Raw genomic sequence first — 21,755 nt, forward strand, 5'->3', positions numbered from 1 at the left:
CCAAGAGCCAGTTTGGTGTATTGGTTAGAAGTGCAGATTTCTAATCGGGCAAGCCGGGTTTGATTCCGCTCTGCCCCACACGCAGCCAGCTGGGTGACCTTGGGGCTCGCCACAGCACTGATAAAGCTGTTCTGACCGAGCAGTGATATCAGGGCTCTCTCAGCCTCACCCACCTCACAGGGTGTCTGTTGTGGGGGCAGGAAAGCAAAGGTGAATTAAGCTGCTCTGAGACTCCTTCAGGTAGAGAAAAGCGGCATATAAGAACCAACTCTTCCTCTTCTTCAGTAATCTCAGGGCTTTCTCAGCCTCACCTCCCTCACAGGGTGTCTGTTGTGGGGAGAGGAAAGGGAAGGCAAATGTAAGCCGCTTTGAGACTCCTTCAGGTAGAGAAAAGCAGCATATAAGAACCAACTCTTCTTCAAACTACCCCCTCCCTAAATCTCCTCTGGAATTTCCCAAACCAGAGTTGGCAGTCCTAAATACAATATGTGTTCATGGGCTTTATCCTTAGCTAAATGCTGTGAATAATCCGGGATCAACAGGAGCCCGACCCACCAGGATTCTGTGCGTTCACTGAAAACAGCTACAGGCTTATTGTCAAATCTTGTCTGTGGTGATGACTATGAGCAAGTCAACCTACGGAGTGCATGTAGCACAGATTTGGGATTAGAGTTTACGGAAGGAATGTGGGAACGTTGACCGAGAATGTTGACGTTACAATCTTAATCTTACAAAGGACAATGATCAAATCTATGGCTGTTACGACGCCTCTTAACCAGAGCACATTAAATGGATCAGGAACATCACCTGCATTCCAGAGTGAATGAATAGAGTGGAGATTATTTACTTATTTATTAGGTTTATTACCCATTCGAACAGCAGGTCTGCCCAACGTATTCTATTAGGCATCTCCCATCCTTTATATCAGGGGTAGTCAAACTGCGGCCCACCAGATGTCCATGGACTACAATTCCCAGGAGCCCCCTGCCAGCGAACGCTGGCAGGGGGCTCCTGGGAATTGTAGTCCATGGACATCTGGAGGGCCGCAGTTTGACTACCCCTGCTTTATATAGTCAGTCAAATCCTATGGGCGTTTATCAGGTCATTCAACTGGTAGGAAGATCAAAAGCCCCAAACGATCCTTGGACTGTGGACTAGAGACACAAGTTGTCGGATACCTTCGTGCACGGCTTTCCATTTAATTAGATTTCTAGAAGAAGATTGTGAAGAGCAGTCAGGAAAAGTAAGAGGAGCCTTTGTTGTCGTTCTGAGTTGATATATTTGCATTTCAGTGGGACAATGCATATGAAATGACACTAACTCCTTTCATAGTTTGAATGAGGAGGTTTGTATGATTTGTTTGCACGCTTGAACAATGTTGCAGCATACCTGTGCTGCTGCAATGTCATAGAAAGCCCATAACTCTGAATGCAATGAATCTCTCTGATTCAGAGCATAAGCAAAGCCCATTCATGGAGGCATCTCAACATCATTTGTTAGTTCCAGCTCTGCATAGCTGTGGCAGGTAATGCCTTCCTCCCGTGCTGGTAAATCTGGAAGGAGGAGGAGGAGGAGGTTGTTGTTCTTATATGCCGCTTTTCATAGAGAAAAGTGGCATATAAGAAACAACTCTTCTTCTTCAGTAATCTCAGGACTCTCTCAGCCTCACCCACCTCACAGGGTGTCTGTTGTGGGGAGAGGAAAGGGAAGGCAATCGTAAGCCACTTTGAGACTCCTTCGGATAGAGAAAAGCGGCATATAAGAACCAACTCTTCTTCTTCAGTAATATCAGGGCTCTCTCAGCCTCACCCACCTCACAGGGTGTCTGTTTTGGGGAGAGGAAAGGGAACATGATTGTAAGCCACTTTGAGACTCCTTCAGGTAGAGAAGAGCGGCATATAAGAACCAATTCCTGCTGCTGCTGCTGCTGCTGCTGTAATGTAATGATATTAAGAATGATCTTTATTTCTCTGTTCTGGGGACTTGGGAGACAAAGCTATACAGCCAGTGGCTCCACTTCAAAGGCAGCTCCATGCCTGAGAGGAGTCAGATGGAGCCAGTGACAGGGTCTCAGCTGATTGCCTCAGCCGTTTATCCCCTGGCAGATTTATTTCCTTCACCATGGTTCTGCCCCAGAACTGAACCCAAACAAATGTGGTAACCTGATATGCTAAGCTTCTTATTCCTGTTTGGTCTCTGACTCTGTTAAGAGCTGTTTTTCTGTACTCTGCTTTTTACTACTCAAAGCAGCTTAGAATCACCTTCCCTTCCTCTCCCTACAACACCCTGTGAGGTAGATGGGGCTGAGAGAGCTCTGAGAGAACCAAGACCGGGCCAAGGTCACCTGGCAGGCCTCATGAGTCTCACAGCAGCTTACAATCGTTTCCCCTTCCTCTCCTGGCAATGGACCCCCTGTGAGGTAGCTGGGGCTGAGAGAACTCTGAGAGAACTATGACTGGCCCAAGGTCACTCATCAAGCCTCATAAGATTCACAGCGGCTTACTATCCCCTCCCTGTCCTCTCTCCGCAATGGACTACCTGTGAGGCAGGTGGGTCTGAGAGCTCTGGGAGAACTGTGACTGGCCCAAGGTCACCCATCAGGTCTCACAAGTCTCACAGCAGCTTACAGTTGCCTCCCCGTCCTCTCCCCGTGAAGTAATTGGGGTTGAGAGAGCTCTGAGAGAACTGTGACTGGCCCAAGGTCTCCCAACTGGCTGCATGTAGAGGAGGAAGGGGGGAGCAAACCGGATTCTCCAAATTAAATGTGGCCGCACCACATTTGTGTTAAGCACCACACCATCTCTGTTATACTAATTTGCCTAAAAGACTGGTAATTCACATTTCATTATACCTGCGGGAGTGTGCGTGAACACGAAAGTTTACACTTCAAATAAAACTATGTTGGTCTTAAAGGTGCCCCTGAACACAACCTTGGGAATGTTGTTGGTGCTAACCCAGCACTTCACACCAATACTGTGCGACTCAGTAAGAGTCAGAGCCCAAAAGGGGTTCACGATTGTACGACGTTTGGATCAAGCAGATACACCAGAGATGAGGATGGCTATGACTATTCTCAAGCAGGAAGGGAAGGCGTGCAAAAGGAAAGCATGGGCTAGGCATGCCCCTTCGGACGCTCAGATTAACCCACGTTCCTATGCGTAGTTCAGTTTTTTGTTCACCTTACACCAGTTTTTCTCAACTTTTTTATCGTTGAGAAACCCCTGAAACATTCTTCAGGCTTTGAGAAAACCCAGAAGTGGCAGGATAGTACCGAATATGGTTGGGAAGCAGAGCTGTGGACACGCCCACTTGGGGCCCCTCCCCTTCCCACTCCTTCCAGGCCCATCATTGGGAGGGGGTGGGTGGGTCAACATCATCATATATGGTCATACCACCTGGTAAATGTTTTAACAAAATTTTAAAAAATACATTTAAAAATTAACTCCCACCCATTCAGGAAATGCTCCCAGGGCCCTCAAGAAACCCAAGGTTTCATGGAAGCTGGCCTTTGTATTTGGCACTTTGTATTTCAGAGTTTAAGCACAGACTAAATCCCATAAGTACTCATGCATCCTTTTTCCACAGTGCTTTCTAGGAGAGGCTAAAAACTTCTAGAAGATGCAAAAGTAAATCAAAATTCAGTGTTTACCACTCAGCCAACTGCAAACGCTTTATAGCACAGAGAAGAAGAAGAAGAAGAGTTGGTTCTTATATGCCGCTTTTCCCTACCCGAAGGAGTCTCAAAGTGGCTTACAGTCGCCTTCCCTTTTCTCTCCCCACAACAGACACCCTGTGAGGGAGGTGAGGCTGAGAGAGCCCAGATATTACTGCTCGGTCAGAACAGCTTTATTAGTACTGTGGTGAGCCTAAGGTCACCCAGCTGGTTGCCTGTGGGGAAGCGCAGAATCGAACCTGGCATGCCAGATTAGAAGTCCACACTCCTAAACACTACACCAAACTGGCTCTCAAGCAGGAAGGGAAGGACAAAGAACAAACTTTGGTGGAATCTGTAGTAAACGTAAATGCTCAGACCACTGGGATTCGATTGGTGTTTGGCACTGGACTACGAATGTTCCAGGCCTCCGAGGTACGGACATGCAAGGAAATGACAGGAAGTTGCATGACATCAGAGTCAGGTGACCAGAAGCAGGGGAAGCAGAGCGTCATAACTATGGCTAGAGGGGAAAATGCCAGCCAGGCATGAAGGGGTGTCCTACAGTGAAGCCACAAAAGAACCTTCTTTGTTTTTAGCCTTACTTTGCTGTCCTGTTGCTCCTCAGCAAGGAGCATGGCACCTGCATCAGGTCCTTCCGCAAAGCAGCACGCACACACACACACATACACACACACACACACTGCTACTTAGGGGGCTGCAACCTGGCAGAAGGGAGCCTGTGGGATCCATCAGGTTGCCAGCCTTGAAAATGGTTCCTCTAGCTCAGTGGTCCCCAACCTTTTTATCGCCGGGGACCACTCAACGCCTTTTACTGAGGCTCGGTGGGGGGGGGGAGTAGTTTACTCCTCTACTCTCAACCACTGCCCTAGCGCTCTCTGGTCGCTATGGTAATGTTTAAACATCCCTTCAAAATAAGATACAGACACGGCACAACAATGAAGTGTGTTGTAAAAGGCTGGGGGGGGGGATGAAGTAAAGGGCCGGGGGGGGGAGAAGGCGTCTTTCGGGGCCCACCTCCAATTAGTCGAAGGACCACATGTGGTCCGCGGCCCACAGGTTGGGGATCGCTACTCTAGCTGGCCCTTTTTTATCTGCAAGGCATTATCAGGCGATGTCACCATGCCACGTCTCCCTAACCACAAAAAGTTTCAGCAGCCTGTTTCTGGACATTAAACCTGTACCAAAGGGATAGGGCAAAGAGTTGAAGGAGATGTTGGTTTTATATCCTGCTTTCCTCTACCCTGAGGAGTCGCAGAAGCCCACGGGCCGCATGGTGAGAGCAAGAATGGCAGGTTCTAATCTGGCAGGTTCTAATCTGGTTGAAGAATGGCATGTTCTAATCTGGAGAGTCGAGTTTGATTCCCTGCTCCGGGATGTGTAGCCAGACGGGTGACCTTGGCCTAGTCACAGTCCTCTCTCTCTCGTTCTCTCTGTCGCTCTCTTTCTCTCTCTCTTTCTCTCTCTTTTGACTTTTTTAAAATTGAAGGATAAACAAACTTACAGGGGGGAAACATATTAAACATATAAGACACACAGAACAATTACAATGCAATAATTTGCAAAAAAGAAAAAAAAAGACTTTTGCTGCTTTCATAGTATACTGAAATGACGTATCTTGTTTTCAAAGGGTAGGCGATTGGAAGTAGTTTTGAGACTTCTTGAGGCAGCAAAAAGCGTGGTACAAAAACCAGCTGTTCTTCTTGGCTTACAACCACCTTCTTTCCTCTCCACACCACAGGCCCCTTGTGAGGTACGTAGGGCTGAGAGAGCTCTGAGAGAACTGGGAGTGGCCCAAGGTCACCCAGCAGGCTGCATGTGGAGGAGTGGGGAATCAAACCCGACACTCCCGATTAGAATCGGCCACTCTTAAACCATTGCACCATGTTTTCCTCCTGGCCTGCTGCCTACCCTTACTGGACCCACCGGTGTGCCTTGAGCCGTGGGTGGAAGACCTTGGCCAAACCTCAGGCTCAAGTACTCAACTAACAGATGCAGGCATGGAATATTGTCAGAGGGTTTTTTTGCTGACTACAGCTGTTGGTCTGCAGTTGCTCTGTGTTTTGTGTGTTTTTTTTCCTTTTCTTCCAAGCCAGCACAGCTGTGCTCCTGACAAGGGAAGAGGCTGAAGACAAGAGAACTTATCTGTGCTTGCCAAGTTGCAGCCTTCAGGTTCAGTTTGCCCTTGGTTGCCCCATGGCAGTTTTTCTGCAGGGTGCTTGATAACATTTTTATTGGGGGGGGGGGTTCAAGGATTACACTTTGCTAAAAAATGCAAGGAGATTACTCTTGCACAAGACGGGGGCGGGAAGAGTCAGAAATGTTTATGACACATCAGCACACATCAGTCTAAAAGCTCTTGTGTTTTTCCGAAAACAGAGAGGAGCAAAGCCAACGCACAGGTAAAAACCACAGGGAAAAATCCCCCTAAGGGTTACGTTCGGCGGGAACGCGATGCATTGAGAACCCAGAAGCTTCACTGGATAATCCTCACGAATGAGTGAGCCACGAGTGCTGAGGCTTCCGTGCTGCCTGTCCCTGGGACATTAAATGTATTGTTTTCAGACAGACTTCAAAATAGCAAATATATGTCTCTTAAACCAGTGGTCCCCAACCCGTGGGCCACGGCCCGGTGCCGGGCCGCAAAGGCCTTGGCGCCGGGCCGCGGCTCCTTCCCTCCCCCCCGAAGTGAGAAGCTCACCAGGCCGCGAGCAAATCGGCCGCCAAAGCGGCCGATTAGCTCGCAGCCCGGCAAGCTTCTTGTTTCAGAAGGGGAGGGAAGAGAAGCTTGCCGAGCCGCAAGCTAATCGGCCACTTTGGCGGGCAATTTGCTGGCGGCCCGGAGGGGCCGGGAGGGGGAGCCGTGGCCGCTGGCATGGCGGCGGCACAAACGCGCATACGCGGACTGCCGCACACACGCATTTGCGCCCCTGCCGGGTGCAAACGCACGTGCGCGGTAGTCCGCGCATGCACAGCCCCCAGGCCGCCCTCTCCCCCCACTCCGGAACAGCGGTCCGCGGCAGCCAAAAGGTTGCGGACCGCTGTCTTAAACAGAGTATAAGGTCTTAATAACAACAGCTATTCGTAGCTTATGGCGTTCCAGATTAGGAGCCGAGTAGCTGTTGCTATAACGACCTTATTGTATCCAATCCCCTGCCAATGGCCAGAGGGATCCTGGGAACTTCAGTTCCTCTGGAGAAAATGGCTGCTCTGGAAGGTGGATTCTATGGTATGATATACACCAACTTTAAGAAACTCTGTGCAGCCAATCAGATCTGCTGGGCAACAACCTCACCTGGTTCAACCCACTTTCTAAAAACACTTGGGTAGTGCCATGGTGCCCGTGGGCACCACATTGGAGACCCCTGTTCTTGGGCGATAACAGAGCATCTGCCTTGGCCTCCTTCCACATATCCTCATCTCACTGGTCAAGACGGAGGAGGTATAAAACAGCTGGGGGAAGCAGCTTGGTGTACTGGTTAAGAACAGTGGCTCCTAGTCTGGCATGATGGGTTTGATTCCCTGCTCCTCCACATGCAGCCAGCTGAGGGGGCCTTGGGCTAGTCACAGTCCTGATAGTGCTGTTCTCATAGAGCAGTAACATCAGGGCTCTCTCATCCTCACCTACCTAACAAGGTGCCAGTTGTGGGGAGAGGAAGGGAAGGTGATTGTGAGCTGCTTTGAGAGACTTCCTGGTAGAGAGAACTAGGGAATAAAAACCAGCTCACCTTCTTCACAACTAATTTCTCTCTTTCTCCTTCCTGTGACCCCTTACAGGTCCCTCTATCGCAGTGATTCTCAGCCTGGGAGTCAGGACCCCTTTGGGGGTCAAACAACCCTTTCACAGGGGTCATGGCAGGGTGAGCAGCTTGGGGGTGGGGGTGCCCCGCCACTGTTGCAGTTCCTCCTGAAGGCACCCGCCAATTTATATACAATTTATAACCAATGCATATACAATCATGAACAATGGATCTTCACGCCATGGGTCAGTTTCGGTTTAATTTCTGTGAAAGAACCCTTGCATAATTTTATGGTTGGGGGTCACCACAACATGAGGAACTGTATTAAAGGGTCGCGGCATTAGGAAGTTTGAGAACCACTGCTCTATCTAGTTCTGGGGTAGTCAAACTGCAGCCCTCCAGATGTCCATGGACTACAATTCCCAGGAGCCCCTGCCAGCATTCACTGGCAGGGGCTCCTGGGAATTGTAGTCCATGGACATCTGGAGGGCCGCAGTTTGATTACCCCTGATCTAGTTTAACTTACACTTGATAGCAATTTCACTGATATTTACTAGAAAAGCAGCCAGAACAAGAGCATTTTGCTTAAATTTAAAGTGTTCTTGTAGGCCATCCCATAACGCCCCCACCCCCGGACCATAAAGTATGTCTGACCTACGCCAACCCTGTAGGGTTTAGAACAGTGGTCCCCAACCTTTTTAGTCTTTTGCCGAGGAACGTTGCTGCCGCCTGAGCCCCTGCTCCACTTGCTTTCCCACCAGCGCCCCTGACTTCCCGCTGCCCGCTGGGGGGCAACAGCTGCGCAGTGCCACACCGAGGGGGAGTCCCAGCCATGGTGGCCGGCAGAGAGCACCAAAGGTGAACTGACGGCAGGGCAGCCCCCGAGGCAGCAGCCAGGGAGGAGGACGAGGAGGAGCCACAGTCCGGTACTGACTGATCCACGGACCTGTACCGGTCCCCAGACTGGGGGTTGGGGACCGCTGGTTTAGAAGACAAGAGGCATTCAGAAGTTTCCCATTGCCCACCTCCGTGTTGCAACCCTGGTATTCCTTGGTGGTCTCCTTTCAAAATACTGCACCCAGCTGACTCTGCTTAGCTTCCAAGATCTGACAAGGTCAGTGCTGTAAAAACTTAAAATGCTGAAAACTGAGCTCACAGCTAAAAATAAAACAATTCAGTTAACACCTCTGCAAGTCCTGGCTCTGAGTTGCTTCCAGGGGTATAATTAAGTGGTCTGGTGCAGATTTGAATGAGCTTGAGAGATTAATGTGGACACTCCGGGCAAAGTTTGGAAGACATCCTCCAAAGAAAATAAAAGTTAAAGGCAGCAGGAAAAGAGGAAAGCCCAGCATGCCGTGGATTGACTTTATACATTTGCAGGACCTGAGCAGGGCTGTTCACAGTAGGGCATTCGGGAGTCCATGGATTCATCGGGTCACTGAAGTCAGGAGTAACTTGATGGCACTTCACACACACACAAAAGGGCAGGATTTCTGTCCCTCCAGGCCAGCTGGCAATCCGAGCATCATCACCCATTCCGTAGCAGTGTGCTCCTCATGTAAGATGGATGCCAGCTTCATTTTGTTTCATCTTCTCTCTGTCAGATGGCTATCTAGCCTGTTTAAAAACCTCCATCTTTGGAAATTGTTAAACAGAGGCTGGAGAGCCATCTGATGGAGAGGCTGATTCCGTGAAGGCTCAAGGGGGTGGCAGGTGACAGTGGATGAGCGATAGGGTTGTGAGTGTCCTGCATAGTGCACGGGGTTGGACTAGATGACCCAGGAGGTCCCTTCCAACTCTATGATTCTATGATTCTTTCTGCGTTGGATTTGCAGCACTCAAAGCATCGTAGATACCATACATTACCATTCTGGTTCTTCTAATGCCGGCAATTTACACAAATTTACAAATTATGACTTTGCTATAGACGGGCACTACAGATGTGTGGTTTTTTAAAAAAAAATCTGTTAACGTACACACTACATGTCATAAAGACAGCCACTTTTGAAATTAGTCAGGTTGTCTCCTTTTAAACTGCTAGTTTCTGTTTGCATTTGCATGCCGGAAAGGAAGTGAGGGCAGTAATTGCTTAGGTTGCAACTTTACCGAATCAGACGTTTTAAGTAGCGGTTCAGAATTTCAGGGAAGGACAGGCTACGTTTACCGCCAATGAGACGGGATGGTTAGAAAAAAACCTGCAGATATAGCAAACGTTAACAATGTCTCCTTTTATAATAACTTGGAGACGTAGACCTGGCTGAATTAAATGGAATGTATCAGGTGAGAAGCACGGCATACAAATATATTCTACTAGTTTATGAAATCAAATCTTTATGAAAAAGGTTTTTACATTACCCTATGAAGGAAGCTTTTGAAATGAGGCTCCAAATCTCACTGGAGCAGACTCCCCCCCCCCCGCCCCCCAAAAGTTACTACAAATGGAAATAAATAATATTTTTTAAATGTTCACTTGCTGTCTTAACAACTATCCTTGACCCAGAATAATGCTTTCCCAGCTATGGTTGCCTAAACTTGAGTTATGTTAGTCGCATCCCCCTAGGGCTCAACCAAGGTTTTGTGAAACCCTGGGGTATCTTGATGACCATGGAAGGGTTTCCTGAATGGGTAGGAATTAATGTGCTTATATATTTTGTACATGTTAAACTTTTATTGGGTGATATGATAATCTATGGTCATGTTGACCTGCCCCCCTTCCCAAAATGGCCAATGATGGGCCTGGTGGGGGTGGGAAGGGAGCGGCCCTGGATGGGCATGTGCACAGCTATGCTTCCCAACCATATTCTGCACAATCGTGCCACTTTTGGGTGTAGTCTGCATGGGGCTTTTTACCTACTCCCAGCTTGAATAAATCTCTCCCATCTACACTGAATTTGATTTCCATTTTGATTTTGGGTGCTTTAAATATTCCTTCTGCAACATACATGATTGATCCAGAAGTGGATATAAATCTTGGTATCTGAAAAATTGCCATCAGTAAGTCTCCAACATGATTCTGCAACATTATTCTATCAGGGACTCCAGAGACGAGGAGAGGGAAAGAACTAGAATAACGAGAAACTAATTCCAAGCCTTCAGAGAATCTTTTATCTAGTATCAAAGGGCTACATCTCAGGCCAATCTGATTATAGTTTGTAAGGTGTTTTAGGAAGGAAGACTGTGAATGCAGACCAAGTAGCCTTTTCCCCATCGGCACAATTTCAATCTGCAATTAATACAATTTAATTGCATATATCACATGTCTAACAGTGCAATCCTAATTCCTGCGAGTCAGCATCATGGAACAGAGCAGAGTAGGATTATGAGTAGACCTGCGTAGGGTGACGCTGTAAATGACGACGGATCATCTCCTGCTGCTCCTCAGTTAAGTGTGGAGTCTTCCTCTGGCTAAGATGCCAGACTGCTGGGGGACGTTTCCTTTCCTTCTCAGCAAGGTTCCCTGCTTAGAAGAGCAGAGCGGCTACATCCAAACCAACACTGATGAGAGAAGTATGTGAATGCAAGCTGCTCTCAGTACGGTTCAGTGGGCAAGGTAGGACTTGCACAGGTCTCAAGTTGCATTTCAGAAGTTCAAGTGTGCCATGAACCTACTATGTCTTGGCCTCCTCTCTCTTCTGTTAGCTGATTTCAAGGGGTCTGGGCATGCCCAACGGGATAGAATTGGCCGGCTGTAAATTTAGGTAATGTTGTTTGAGCGCTGGATGTAATTGAGGCTATAAATCTCCGTAACTAAGAAGCTGCTGTGACTTAAGATTAGCCAAGCGTGCTTCCCCACCAATATGATTGGGCAAGGGGGGGGGGAGGAGTTTGGTTACCTGTTGTCATCATCCCCATGGCACAGGACCCTGCGGAGCTGGCAACACTGCAGGGCTGCTGGGCTCAGTTTGCTCCTGGGCTGTGTGTATGAAGTGCAAACCCAAACACAGTTAGGCTTGTCAGTTCTGGGTTGCGAGATACCAAAATTTGGGGGGTGGAGCCCGGAGAGGGGAGGGACATGATGCATTAGAGCCCACCCTCCAAAGCAGCCATTTTCTCCAGGGGAAATAATCTCTTATTTTCTGGAGATCAGCTGTAATTGTGTGAGAGCTCTAGGTGCTACCGGGAGTTTGGTGAACCTCTTAGGAAGGCATTCTCCCCTTAAGATTAGAAGGCTGTAATTTGGTTTAGGATGGCACTGCTGGGGAGCCATCCTAAGGAGATCTGGTAGTGGTGGTGGTAGAAAGTCTTGAGATCAGAGGAGATTGGGCTAGCATGGCCAGGTTTAAACAGGTCACCGTGGAAAGAAGCTGTATTTTATTCAATGGGCCTTACTTCCAGGAAAGTGTTTTCAGGCATTCAGCCTTAAATGTTCCAATCCACATGTGTGAAATGCAGATGTTTGGTGCGGTTACTCTGTTTCTGCAGAACAAACGACAACAATCGTATTTACTTTATTCTTTCATTTATATCCCACTTTTCTCCCCAGCAGGAATCTTAAAGGGTTTACAATAATCTCCCTTTCTCTATTCTAACATGAGCCAATCGGGAAGGCGGGTTATAAAAATAATAATTATTATTATTACAACTGTCTTGTAGGTAGCTTAGGCTGACTGGCCCAAGGCGATAATAAAACAAGATTTATGGCAGCATGGAGAATCAAATCCAGAGCTTCCAGATCTGAGTCTGATAATCACTATACAAGACTGCATTGGCAAAATATGAAGCCAGTAGTCAACTGGAAGCAAAGTAAAACTTAGTTTGTGAGATTCAGCCACTAGAAGGCCATTATAATCACCATACACTTGTATTACACATCTTCACCTGGTTTGAATGAAATTTCTATTGTCTTTGATTCTTTTGCGGTATATATTTGTTACAATATATGATTTTATAGATCAGCTTTTTTTTACAAGCTGTTGAAAATGAGGGGGGGCATTTGAGTCCGAATGACCCAGCAACATCCATGGGTCCCCCCTCAGACACCCCCTCCATGACCTGAGCCAGGCTGACCTCCCTGGGGGCTTCTCTAAGTTGTCATTGTTGTTATATTACTGGTGACCAAAGCCATTGGAGTTCTGTTGATTTAGACCCACAGCTGGATTGTTGCTGATGTGTTATTTTGTGAATGTGTTATATGTTCAGACTTTTCCATGTATTGCCCCTGCAATGTTGTACGCGAACCGTCCTGAGCTGTATGGGAGGGTGGTATTGAAATCTAAGAACGAACGAATGAACGAACGAACGGATAACTTTTGTAAGGGTTGCAAAGCAATATATTGAATTACGGCTGCAAATCCGCTTTGTGAAATGTAAAAAAATTGCTGCTCTTCAAATTAAAGGGGGGAAGGCATACCACGTAACTGTCAAGGGCACTGTTTCACCTTTGTTGTTCAAAAAATTAGTTAAAAAAAACTTGCAAAAGCTACTGTGCACCACTAGGCTCTTTCGCCTTCCAGCATGACCCCACCGAAAAACAAACGGTGGGATCTAGAGTGATGCCATAGCGGCTCACCTGAACAACAAAACAGCAACACGACACCTTGGAAAATGCATATGCTATTCATGCTGTGTTTATTCTCAGGCACGGTGGCCTTTGCAAAAGGGTGGACCACCTGATGCTACCAAGCCTCTGAAACCCGATCAACTCTTTACCTTATGTGACTACACAACGCACCTTGCAAACCAATCAACTGGGTCGTCTAATTGTGTGTTATTTTATTCGCAGATAAAATGTCATGCTGCTTTTTGATCCAAAGGGAGCTCAAGCATCGATCAGTCACTGGTTGAAGAATTCAATTTTTTAAAAAATGTCCTCAAAACAGTATTTTGGTAGCTTTTTTAGAAAGGTGTTTTTGAGTGTTTTGATATGGTGTCCAGATGGCAAGGGGCTTATAGTGTGGTTGAACTGATAGGGAGAAAGGGGGGAGGGAACACCCCTGTGACAAAAAAAATGTACTATGAAGCTTTGCAACGAGGCTGTGAACTTCTCCAATGTTTTTTATTAATTTAAACCTCTTAATGAATGAGGCATTAGGTGTTTGAATGTATTATTCCAGGAGGTCGATGTCGGACGCTCGTTGACGCTGGGAAGAGATGATGGCTATATGCAGAGGGTCAAAGAAGTCATGTTAGCGATCCTTCTCCCTGCTTTGGCAACTGCTTAAGCAATTCTCCTGCACCGTGCTCAAGTGTCAAGTGAGAGCCAGTTTGGTTAGGAGTGCGGACTTCTAATCTGGCATGCCAGGTTTGATTCTGCACTCCCCCACATGCAGCCAGCTGGGCGACCTTGGGCTCCCCACAGCACTGATAAAGCTGTTCTGACTGAGCAGTGATATCAGGGCTCTCTCAGCCTCACCCACCTCACAGGGTGTCTGTTGTGGGGAGAGTAAAGGGAAGGCGACTGTAAGCCGCTTTGAGCCTCCTTCAGGTAGAGAAAAGCGGCATATAAGAACCAACTATTCTTCTTCTTCTTCTTCTTCTTCTTCTTCTTCTTCTTCTTCTTCTTCTTCAAGCCTCAGGCAGCAGTTGTAGCCAATCTCTGGACCATATCTATGTCTTAATTCAAAACATCTTTGGCCTGCTTTTCTAGAATTCAAAGGTTAGTCAGCCCATGGGGACATATGGAATCTGAGGGATTCCTGAGTCTGCACAGAGCTCTTTACCCACTGCCAGCTCTAATAAATCCCTGCTGTCTACACTGATTTCCACTTTGATTTGGAGCACTTTAAATTTTCCCTCTGCAACATGCATGATTGATCTGGAGTGACCCTACCTTTCACCTGCGTTATCCAGAAGTGGATATTACCCTCGATATTTGAAAACTGGTATCAGTAAATGTGCAGATTTTGCTTTATTTGAATGAACTCCCTTCTCCGTACCTTGTAGCAAAGCAGTCTTCCCTGATTGGCCAGCGCGTCAGTTCAACGATTTCTTGGTTCCCAGTTGCAAGGCTTGTCTTAAAGTGACTGTGCTCCAGAAGCCTTAACTTTTCTCAGCACAGATTTGGCTCCTGGATTCATTTTCCCCTGTGAGACTGCTGTCTCCAATCATCTCCCCTCACCCCCACCCCCCCCATTCAAGAAAAGAAAGACTCCTGCTGCACTTGGCTCCCCTCCCCACTCTGATCTTCCCCAATCAAGTGTAGAACACGTTCTGTTTCAATTAGGAGGATCCACAATCAGCAGGATCCATAACAGGAAAAAAAATGCAGAATCAGCCCTGAATGCTATACAGCAGCGGTCCGCAACCTTTTTCCGGTTGCGGACTGCTGCCAAGGGGTGGGGGGAAAGGGCGACCCAGGGCCTGCGCAAACGCACAGACCTGCCATGCATGCGCATTTGCGCTCCTGGCGGGGGTGCAAACGTGTGTGCGCAGTGGCTCTGCACATGCGCGAACTGCTGCACATGGGCATTTGCGCCACCGGCATGCCGGCAGCCACGCTTCCCTCCCCCCCCCACAGCAAGAAGCTTGCCGGGCCACAAACTAATCGGCCGCTTTGGTGGCCGATTTGCTTGCGACCTGGTGAGTTTCTTGCTGCGGGGCGGGGAGAGGGAGCTGTGGCCCGCTGCCAAGGCTCTTGTGGCCTGGCACTGGGCCGCAGACCAGGGGTTGGGGACCAATGCTATACAAGACCCAATGCCCTTCGCCGTCTCAATGGCAGCCTTGGTGGAGAACCGGCAGTCCCACCTTAAAGCTGCCATTGATGAGGTTTCTCCTCTTCTCAAGCAGGTGCCCTCTTTTCAAGCAGGCTCCATGGCCTTCCATGGAGCTTCGTGAGACGGCTAGAGCGAATGTGGTGGAGGACTTGTGACAAGGTGGCAAGAACTTATCACATGCTGCAAATGGCAGTGAAAGTGGCAAAGCACAAATTCTTCACGGCCGAAATCACATCTACTAGCTTTTGCCCGGCACAATTATTTAGGGTAGTCTGATCTCTTACTGCCCTCGAGGAAGGGTGCTGTAAGGTATTAATGAGCTTTTTGAAGGACAAAGTCTTGTTGCTCTGCTGGGACCTTTCTCCCATGATTGATACAGAACGTGAGCTGGGAGCTCCGTGGCCATCGCGAGCGATAACATTTGATGGCTCTGCGGATATGAATCCACTGGTTGTCCCGGGGCCCCGGGAGGTATGCCTGCCCTCAACCAGGGCCAAGGCCTTTTCAGTCCTGGCGGGGAGCTGGTGGAATGAGCTCCTGGAAGAGCTGAGGGCCCTGACAGTTGTCACAGTTCCTCAGGGTCTGCAAGACAGAGCTCTTCTGCCAGGCGTTTGGTCGATGTCAGGGTAATAAGATTGGGTCCTTCCCTCTGTAGCTCGTAGCCCCCTCTAGGCCAAACATCACCTGTGGATATCTATCTGGGCAACATTGACTGTTATCAGAAGAGTTGAGGGATGGTATGGGGAATGTAGATTGTTGACTGCCGCTACCAATTTTGATTGTACTGGAAAGCCAGCTTGGTGTAGTGGTTAAGAGTGTGGACTTCTAATCTGAGGAGCCAGGTTTGATTCCCCGCTTCCCCACATGCAGCCAGCTGGGTGACCTTGAGCTCGCCAAAGCACTGATAAAGCTGTTCTGACCGAGCAGTAATATCAGGGCTCTCTCAGCCTCACCTCCCTCACAGGGTGTCTGTTGTGGGGAGAGGAAAGAAAAGGCGAATGTAAGCCGCTTTGAGACTCCTTCTGGGAGAGAAAAGCGGCATAGAAGAACCAGTTCTTCTTCTTCAGTAATATCAGGGCTCTCTCAGCCTCACCTCCCTCACAGGGTGTCTGTTGTGGGAAGAGGAAAGGGAAGGTGATTGTAAGCCGCTTTGAGACTCCTTCAGGTAGAGAGAAGCGGCATCTAAGAACCAACTCTTTTTCACCTGGTTCTTATGTAAACTGCCACAAGCTGGCCAGGCCAAGAGTAGCAGTCTATAAATACAACAACAACAATAATTTTAAAAGGTTATGGACCATGGTAAGAGAATCATGTCAAGACATACTGACGCTGGCCCTGTTTTTCTATGTTGATAATCTATAATGTCACATAGGTACATGTGCTGGGTCCTATCGGCACATAGGATTACTTTCCGGTGTTCGTCCTTTTCTGGAAGCTGGTTGAAAGTGGCAGACTCCCACCCCTACCGCGAGGTCTGGCATCCACAGTCACCCTGCAAAATTCCATGGAAGACTACTGATCTGAACCTGGATCTCCCTAGTTTTACACTAACTATGACACCATGTTGGCTCTCACATTGCACGTAACCTGTAAGAATGATCAAAATCAGACACTAACCAATTAATCAAGTAGTTGCAGAGGAATACAAACATGGAAACTATCTCCAATATAAATGACAAAGCTCAAAATAGTACTTAGCACAGAAATAGTTTTACAATTTAGGGTGGCTTCAGAAATTCACCTAACCTTGACCCTAGTCTGAAGTTTATAATATCCACAGTCTCTCTACCCAACAAACAAATTCAAATCCTAAGAGCTCACTTCCAGTAACAATTCCTTACTAAGTCTTGAAAGAGCAGCATTGATGGCCGATTTGTTTGCAAGCACAGTTCGTAGTGTTGGCAGTGGTCATTTAAAATGCCCTAAACAAACAGGGACTTGGTCTGGATAAAGACCGCCTTCTCCTTTATGAAAAGAGGTCCTTACACCATGATCTGGTCTAGGGTTCCTGTTGTGTTTCCTCTTTTTTAGTGGCTTGAGAGGCAGTGGCACGAGGAACAAGACTTCGACTGTGCTGACCTGTCATCTATGGCAGGGGTAGTCAACCTGTGGTCCTCCAGATGTCCATGGACTACAATTCCCATGAGCCCCTGCCAGTGTTCGCTGGCAGGAGCTCATGGGAATTGCAGTCCATGAACATCTGGAGGACCACAGGTTGACTATCCCTGGTCTATGGAATCTGCGTGCACCATCATGCGTGAAGTAAGCTCTTTGCTAAATTTTAGGCATCAGGTCAGCATGTTCTTATTCTCTCCTATTTGGAAGCTTAGTGTTGTTGCTGTTTTTAACATACCCATGGCTACATAGCCCAGGGTAGTTTGATCTCATCAGATCTCAGAAGCTAAACAGGGCTGGTTAGTATTTTGATGGGAGACGGCCAAGAAATACTAGTGTTGTTATGTACCAGCAGGCAATGGCCAACCACCTCTGAATGCCTCTTGCCTTGAATGCCCAATGGAGTTGACATAGGTCAGCTGCAACTTAATGGAGAGAAAAGGCAGGTGAAATTAAATCATGTTGTTTTTATCTGAATGGTTTTATGTAGTAAAAACCAAATACACCAATATAGGATGGGGGAGACCTGTCTTGGCAGTAGCACGTGCAAAAAGGATCTAGGAGTCTTTGTAGACCATACATTGAATATGAGTCAGCAGTGGTGGCCTAAAAGGCAAATGGGATTTTGGGCTGTATCAAACGGAGTATCGTGTCCAGATCACGGGAGGGGATGGTACTGCTTTACTCAGCTCTGCTTTGGCCTCACTTGGAGTACTGTGTTCACTTTTGGGCACCCCAGTTGAAGAGAAATGTAGACAAACTGGAGAGTGTCCAGAAGAGGGCAACAAAGATGGTGAGGGGTTTGGAGACTAAGACATATGAAGAAAGGTTGGGGGAGCTTGGTCTGTTTAGCTTAGAGAGGAGACGACTGAGAGGGGATCTGATATTTAAAAGGCAGCCATGTAGAGGATGGAGCAAAGTTGTTCTCTTTTGCCCCAGAGGGACAGACCAGAACCAATGGGATGAAATTAATTCAAAAGAAATTCTATCTAAACATCCGGAAGTTCCTGAAGGTTAGAGTGGTTTCTCAGTGGAACAGGCTTCTTCGGGAGGTGGTGGGTTCTCCATCTTTGGAGATTTTTAAACAGAAGCTTGGATAGCCATCTGATGGAGAGGCTGATTCTGTGAAGGCTCAAGGGCTGGCAGGTTAGAGTGGATGAGCAATAGGGTTGTGAGTGTCCTGCATAGTGCAGGGGGTTGGACTAGATGACCCAGGAGGTCCCTTCCAGCTCTATGATTCTATGTGAAACCAAAACTTTTACCTGCTCTTTTCGTACGGTTGGAATAGTTGTCTACTGATTTGGTTAGTTTTCTAAAATACATTTATTGTTTTTATGTTTGTGCAGTGCCTTGACTCTGATGGCTTTGAGGAGGTACATAACAGGCCAAAACACTTCTCAGAGAGTAAGCACACTGAAAAGACGAGAGCAGAATTCTGAGTAGACCTATGAAGGAGGCCCCTCTGGTTTCTCCTACTGAGAATTGAGCTAACAAGTCAATTCTCCAGGGGAGCACGTACCAGTTGTGCCATGGTCTTTTAATAGTCCATCCTGGGAATTGATTCTAGCTTTTCTATGAACCATAAGTTCATAGGCCATAGCTCTTGCAAGGCTTGGAGAGGAAAAAAACCCAGAGTGCTGGTCTTTGAGAAGCTTGAGGCCTCAAACCGGTCACATGAGTCAAGTTTCCTGTCTGGTACCAGCCACTTGAGTTGGAACAATTGCATCTATGATGAATACTGCGCAGGCGGTGAAAAGGTCTGCCACAGTACATCACGGCACCCTCTACTTTGATTTTTCTCATAATGAAAGAACTTTGGAAGAAATGAGGGATCTGGTTGCAACTTGTTCATTTACAGCAACCTTTCTCAACTTTTTGTACCGCTGAGAACCCCCTGAAACATTCTCCAGGCTTCGAGGAGCCCCAGAAATGGTGCAATCATGCAGAATATGGTTGGGAAGCATAGCTGTGTACACACCCACTTGGGGTCCTTCCCCTTCCAACCCCTCCCAGGGCCATCATTGGCCATTTTGAGGTGGAGGGCAGGTCAACAGATATAAAAAATTCACTCCTACGCATTCAGGAAACACTTCCAGGACTGACGAGAAACCTCAGGGTTTCACAAAACCATGAGAAAGCCTAATTTACAGGGACAAAAAATTTACAAAAAAAATTATACCACTACACCAAGCTGGCATCAAGATGTTCATCGGTTGTGCTATGGCCCCTGATAATTGTGGCTAGTCCAAAATGTTAATGAGGTTGACACAAGGAAATCAGCAAATGTCACTACTACCTGTAACAACTGTTCCAAATCCCCTGTGATAAGCAGCAGTACTTGTGTGAAGTACTTCCTGTTTTCCTTTTGAGTCTGAGCCTCCCACTCTTGGGGAAATGGACATCCTGAGGCATCCCAAGCAGGCAATGGAAGAAGTAAACTCCTTTGCATTGTTGGTTTCCAGCCCTGTGCATACAGCTCCAAAGCAAAAAGAATAACCAGCAGTCCAGCTCCCCTCTTTCATTTGCCTTCCCTCCCAAAAAAGAGACTATAGATCTTGCAAAAACCACAGGGCTGGTCTTTCCCCTCATCCTTGTGGATACTGACCCCACCAGTATGGAAAGCCAGCCCCTTCACCCTCCCCTGTCTCTAGCAGAAGATATCTAATCTAACTTAGTATGTTTTTATTCTGCCCTCCTTCTGAGGAGCTCAGAACTATGTCCAAGCTTCTGCATTTTATCTCTGCAACAACCCTGTAAAATAGGTCAGCGTGAGACAGAGTAACTGGCTCAGCAAGCGCAAGCTTCTTGGCAGGCAGTGATTTGAAGCGATCTGGTCCCATTGCAGCACTATAAAACCACTACATAGACTGGATCTCACAGAGGAGGATAAGCAGAGGTGAAGTATAGTGAGCAAATTCCAAGAAGAGACGTAGTATTTTTTAGAACAGGAAAAATATTGTTTATACCAGTGAAATACTGTGCGGTATAGAGGTTAGAGTAGAAATGGCCAAACTGTGGCTCTTCAGATGTCCAGAGACTACAATTCCCATGAGCCCCTGCCATGCTGTCAGGAGCTCATGGGAATTGTAGTCCATGGACATTCTGGTTACAGTGTTGAATGGGGAGTATTTGGGTTGCGATAGCCAGTTTTGACATGAGGCCAGCCTCTCTCAGCCCAATCCACTTGACAAGGTGGTTGTGAGCATAGAACGGAAAATGCAAGAACCACATATGCCATCCTGAGCAACTTGGATAAAGAATGGGATAAATATGTGATATCAGAAAGGGCAATGTTCTATGTTGAAGTAATATGAATTTTTTTTAGGGTTTTGCCATCAAGTCACAACTGACTTATGGAGACCCCATACAGTTTTCAAGACAAGAGATGTTCAGAGGTAGTTTGATATTGCCTGCCTCTGTGTAATTCCTTTTGGCATCCCATTCACATACTGACCAGAGGACAAAAAGCTTACACACTGTATTACGATATTTTGGTTGGACTTAATACGAGGTATTATATAAAGTTTGTAACGCCACAGAAACGTAACAAGTTTGTGGCAACAAATATGGAAATCAAAATAATGTTCTACAGACTGAAGATGTTCAATTTACATCCCAATTCTGGAAAAAGGGGACATCAAAGACTGCAGCAACTTTCATGCAAGTATTAAACCATTGCCATATACAGAATGAGAAATGCCAGATGTTCAAGCTGAAATCATAAAAGGAAGAGGCACTAGAGATCAAATTACAAAATTATGTAAGTTATGAAAGAATTTCACAAGAAAATCAGCTTGTGCTTCATAGATTAAAGTAAAACTTTTGACTGTGTGGATCACCTTCTTAGGAAGACGATTCCACTGTTGAACTACTCTGACTCTGAAATTTCCCCCGATATCTAGCCCACACCATTCTACACGTAGTTTAAACCCATTACTGTGGGTCCTATTCTCTACTGTAAACAAGAACTGCTCCCTGCCTTCTGCCAAGTGACAACCTTTCAAATACTTTAAGAGAGTAATCATGTCTCCTCTCAACCTTTTCTTCTCCAGACTGAAAATTCCAAAGTCTCCCAGTCTTTCATCATAAGGATTGTCTCCCAAACCCTGGCTCATCCTCATCCCTTTAAATTTTGTCCACATCCCTTTTGAAGTGAGGCCTCCAGAACTGCAGACAAGGACGTATCAGACAAAGTTGCAATTTATCACCCCATCCTTTCAATCTGTGTGCAGAACATGGTCACATTATGAGAAGACAAGAGTCACTGGAAAAGAAAAAAATGCTGGATTAGATTTATATGAAGGTGGAGTGCAAACTGGTGGGAGAAATATTAATAGATTGAGATGACACATTATTGGTAGAAAACAGTGGAGACTTGAAACGACCACCAAAGCAGGATTTCAGTTGAACATCAAGGCAAAAGTAATGACTACAGGGAAATTCTACAACTTTTAGGTCGAGGATGAACTGAAATCAGTCAAGATTTTTTACTCTGTTTACTAATTTGCTACTAATATCTGTACTCTCATGATCCCTGTTGCATTGCCTGAGGAACAAATCTTTGTTGGTCTTACA

Source organism: Paroedura picta, chromosome 1 (assembly GCF_049243985.1).
Source record: "Paroedura picta isolate Pp20150507F chromosome 1, Ppicta_v3.0, whole genome shotgun sequence".
Classification (NCBI taxonomy): Eukaryota; Metazoa; Chordata; class Lepidosauria; order Squamata; family Gekkonidae; genus Paroedura; species Paroedura picta.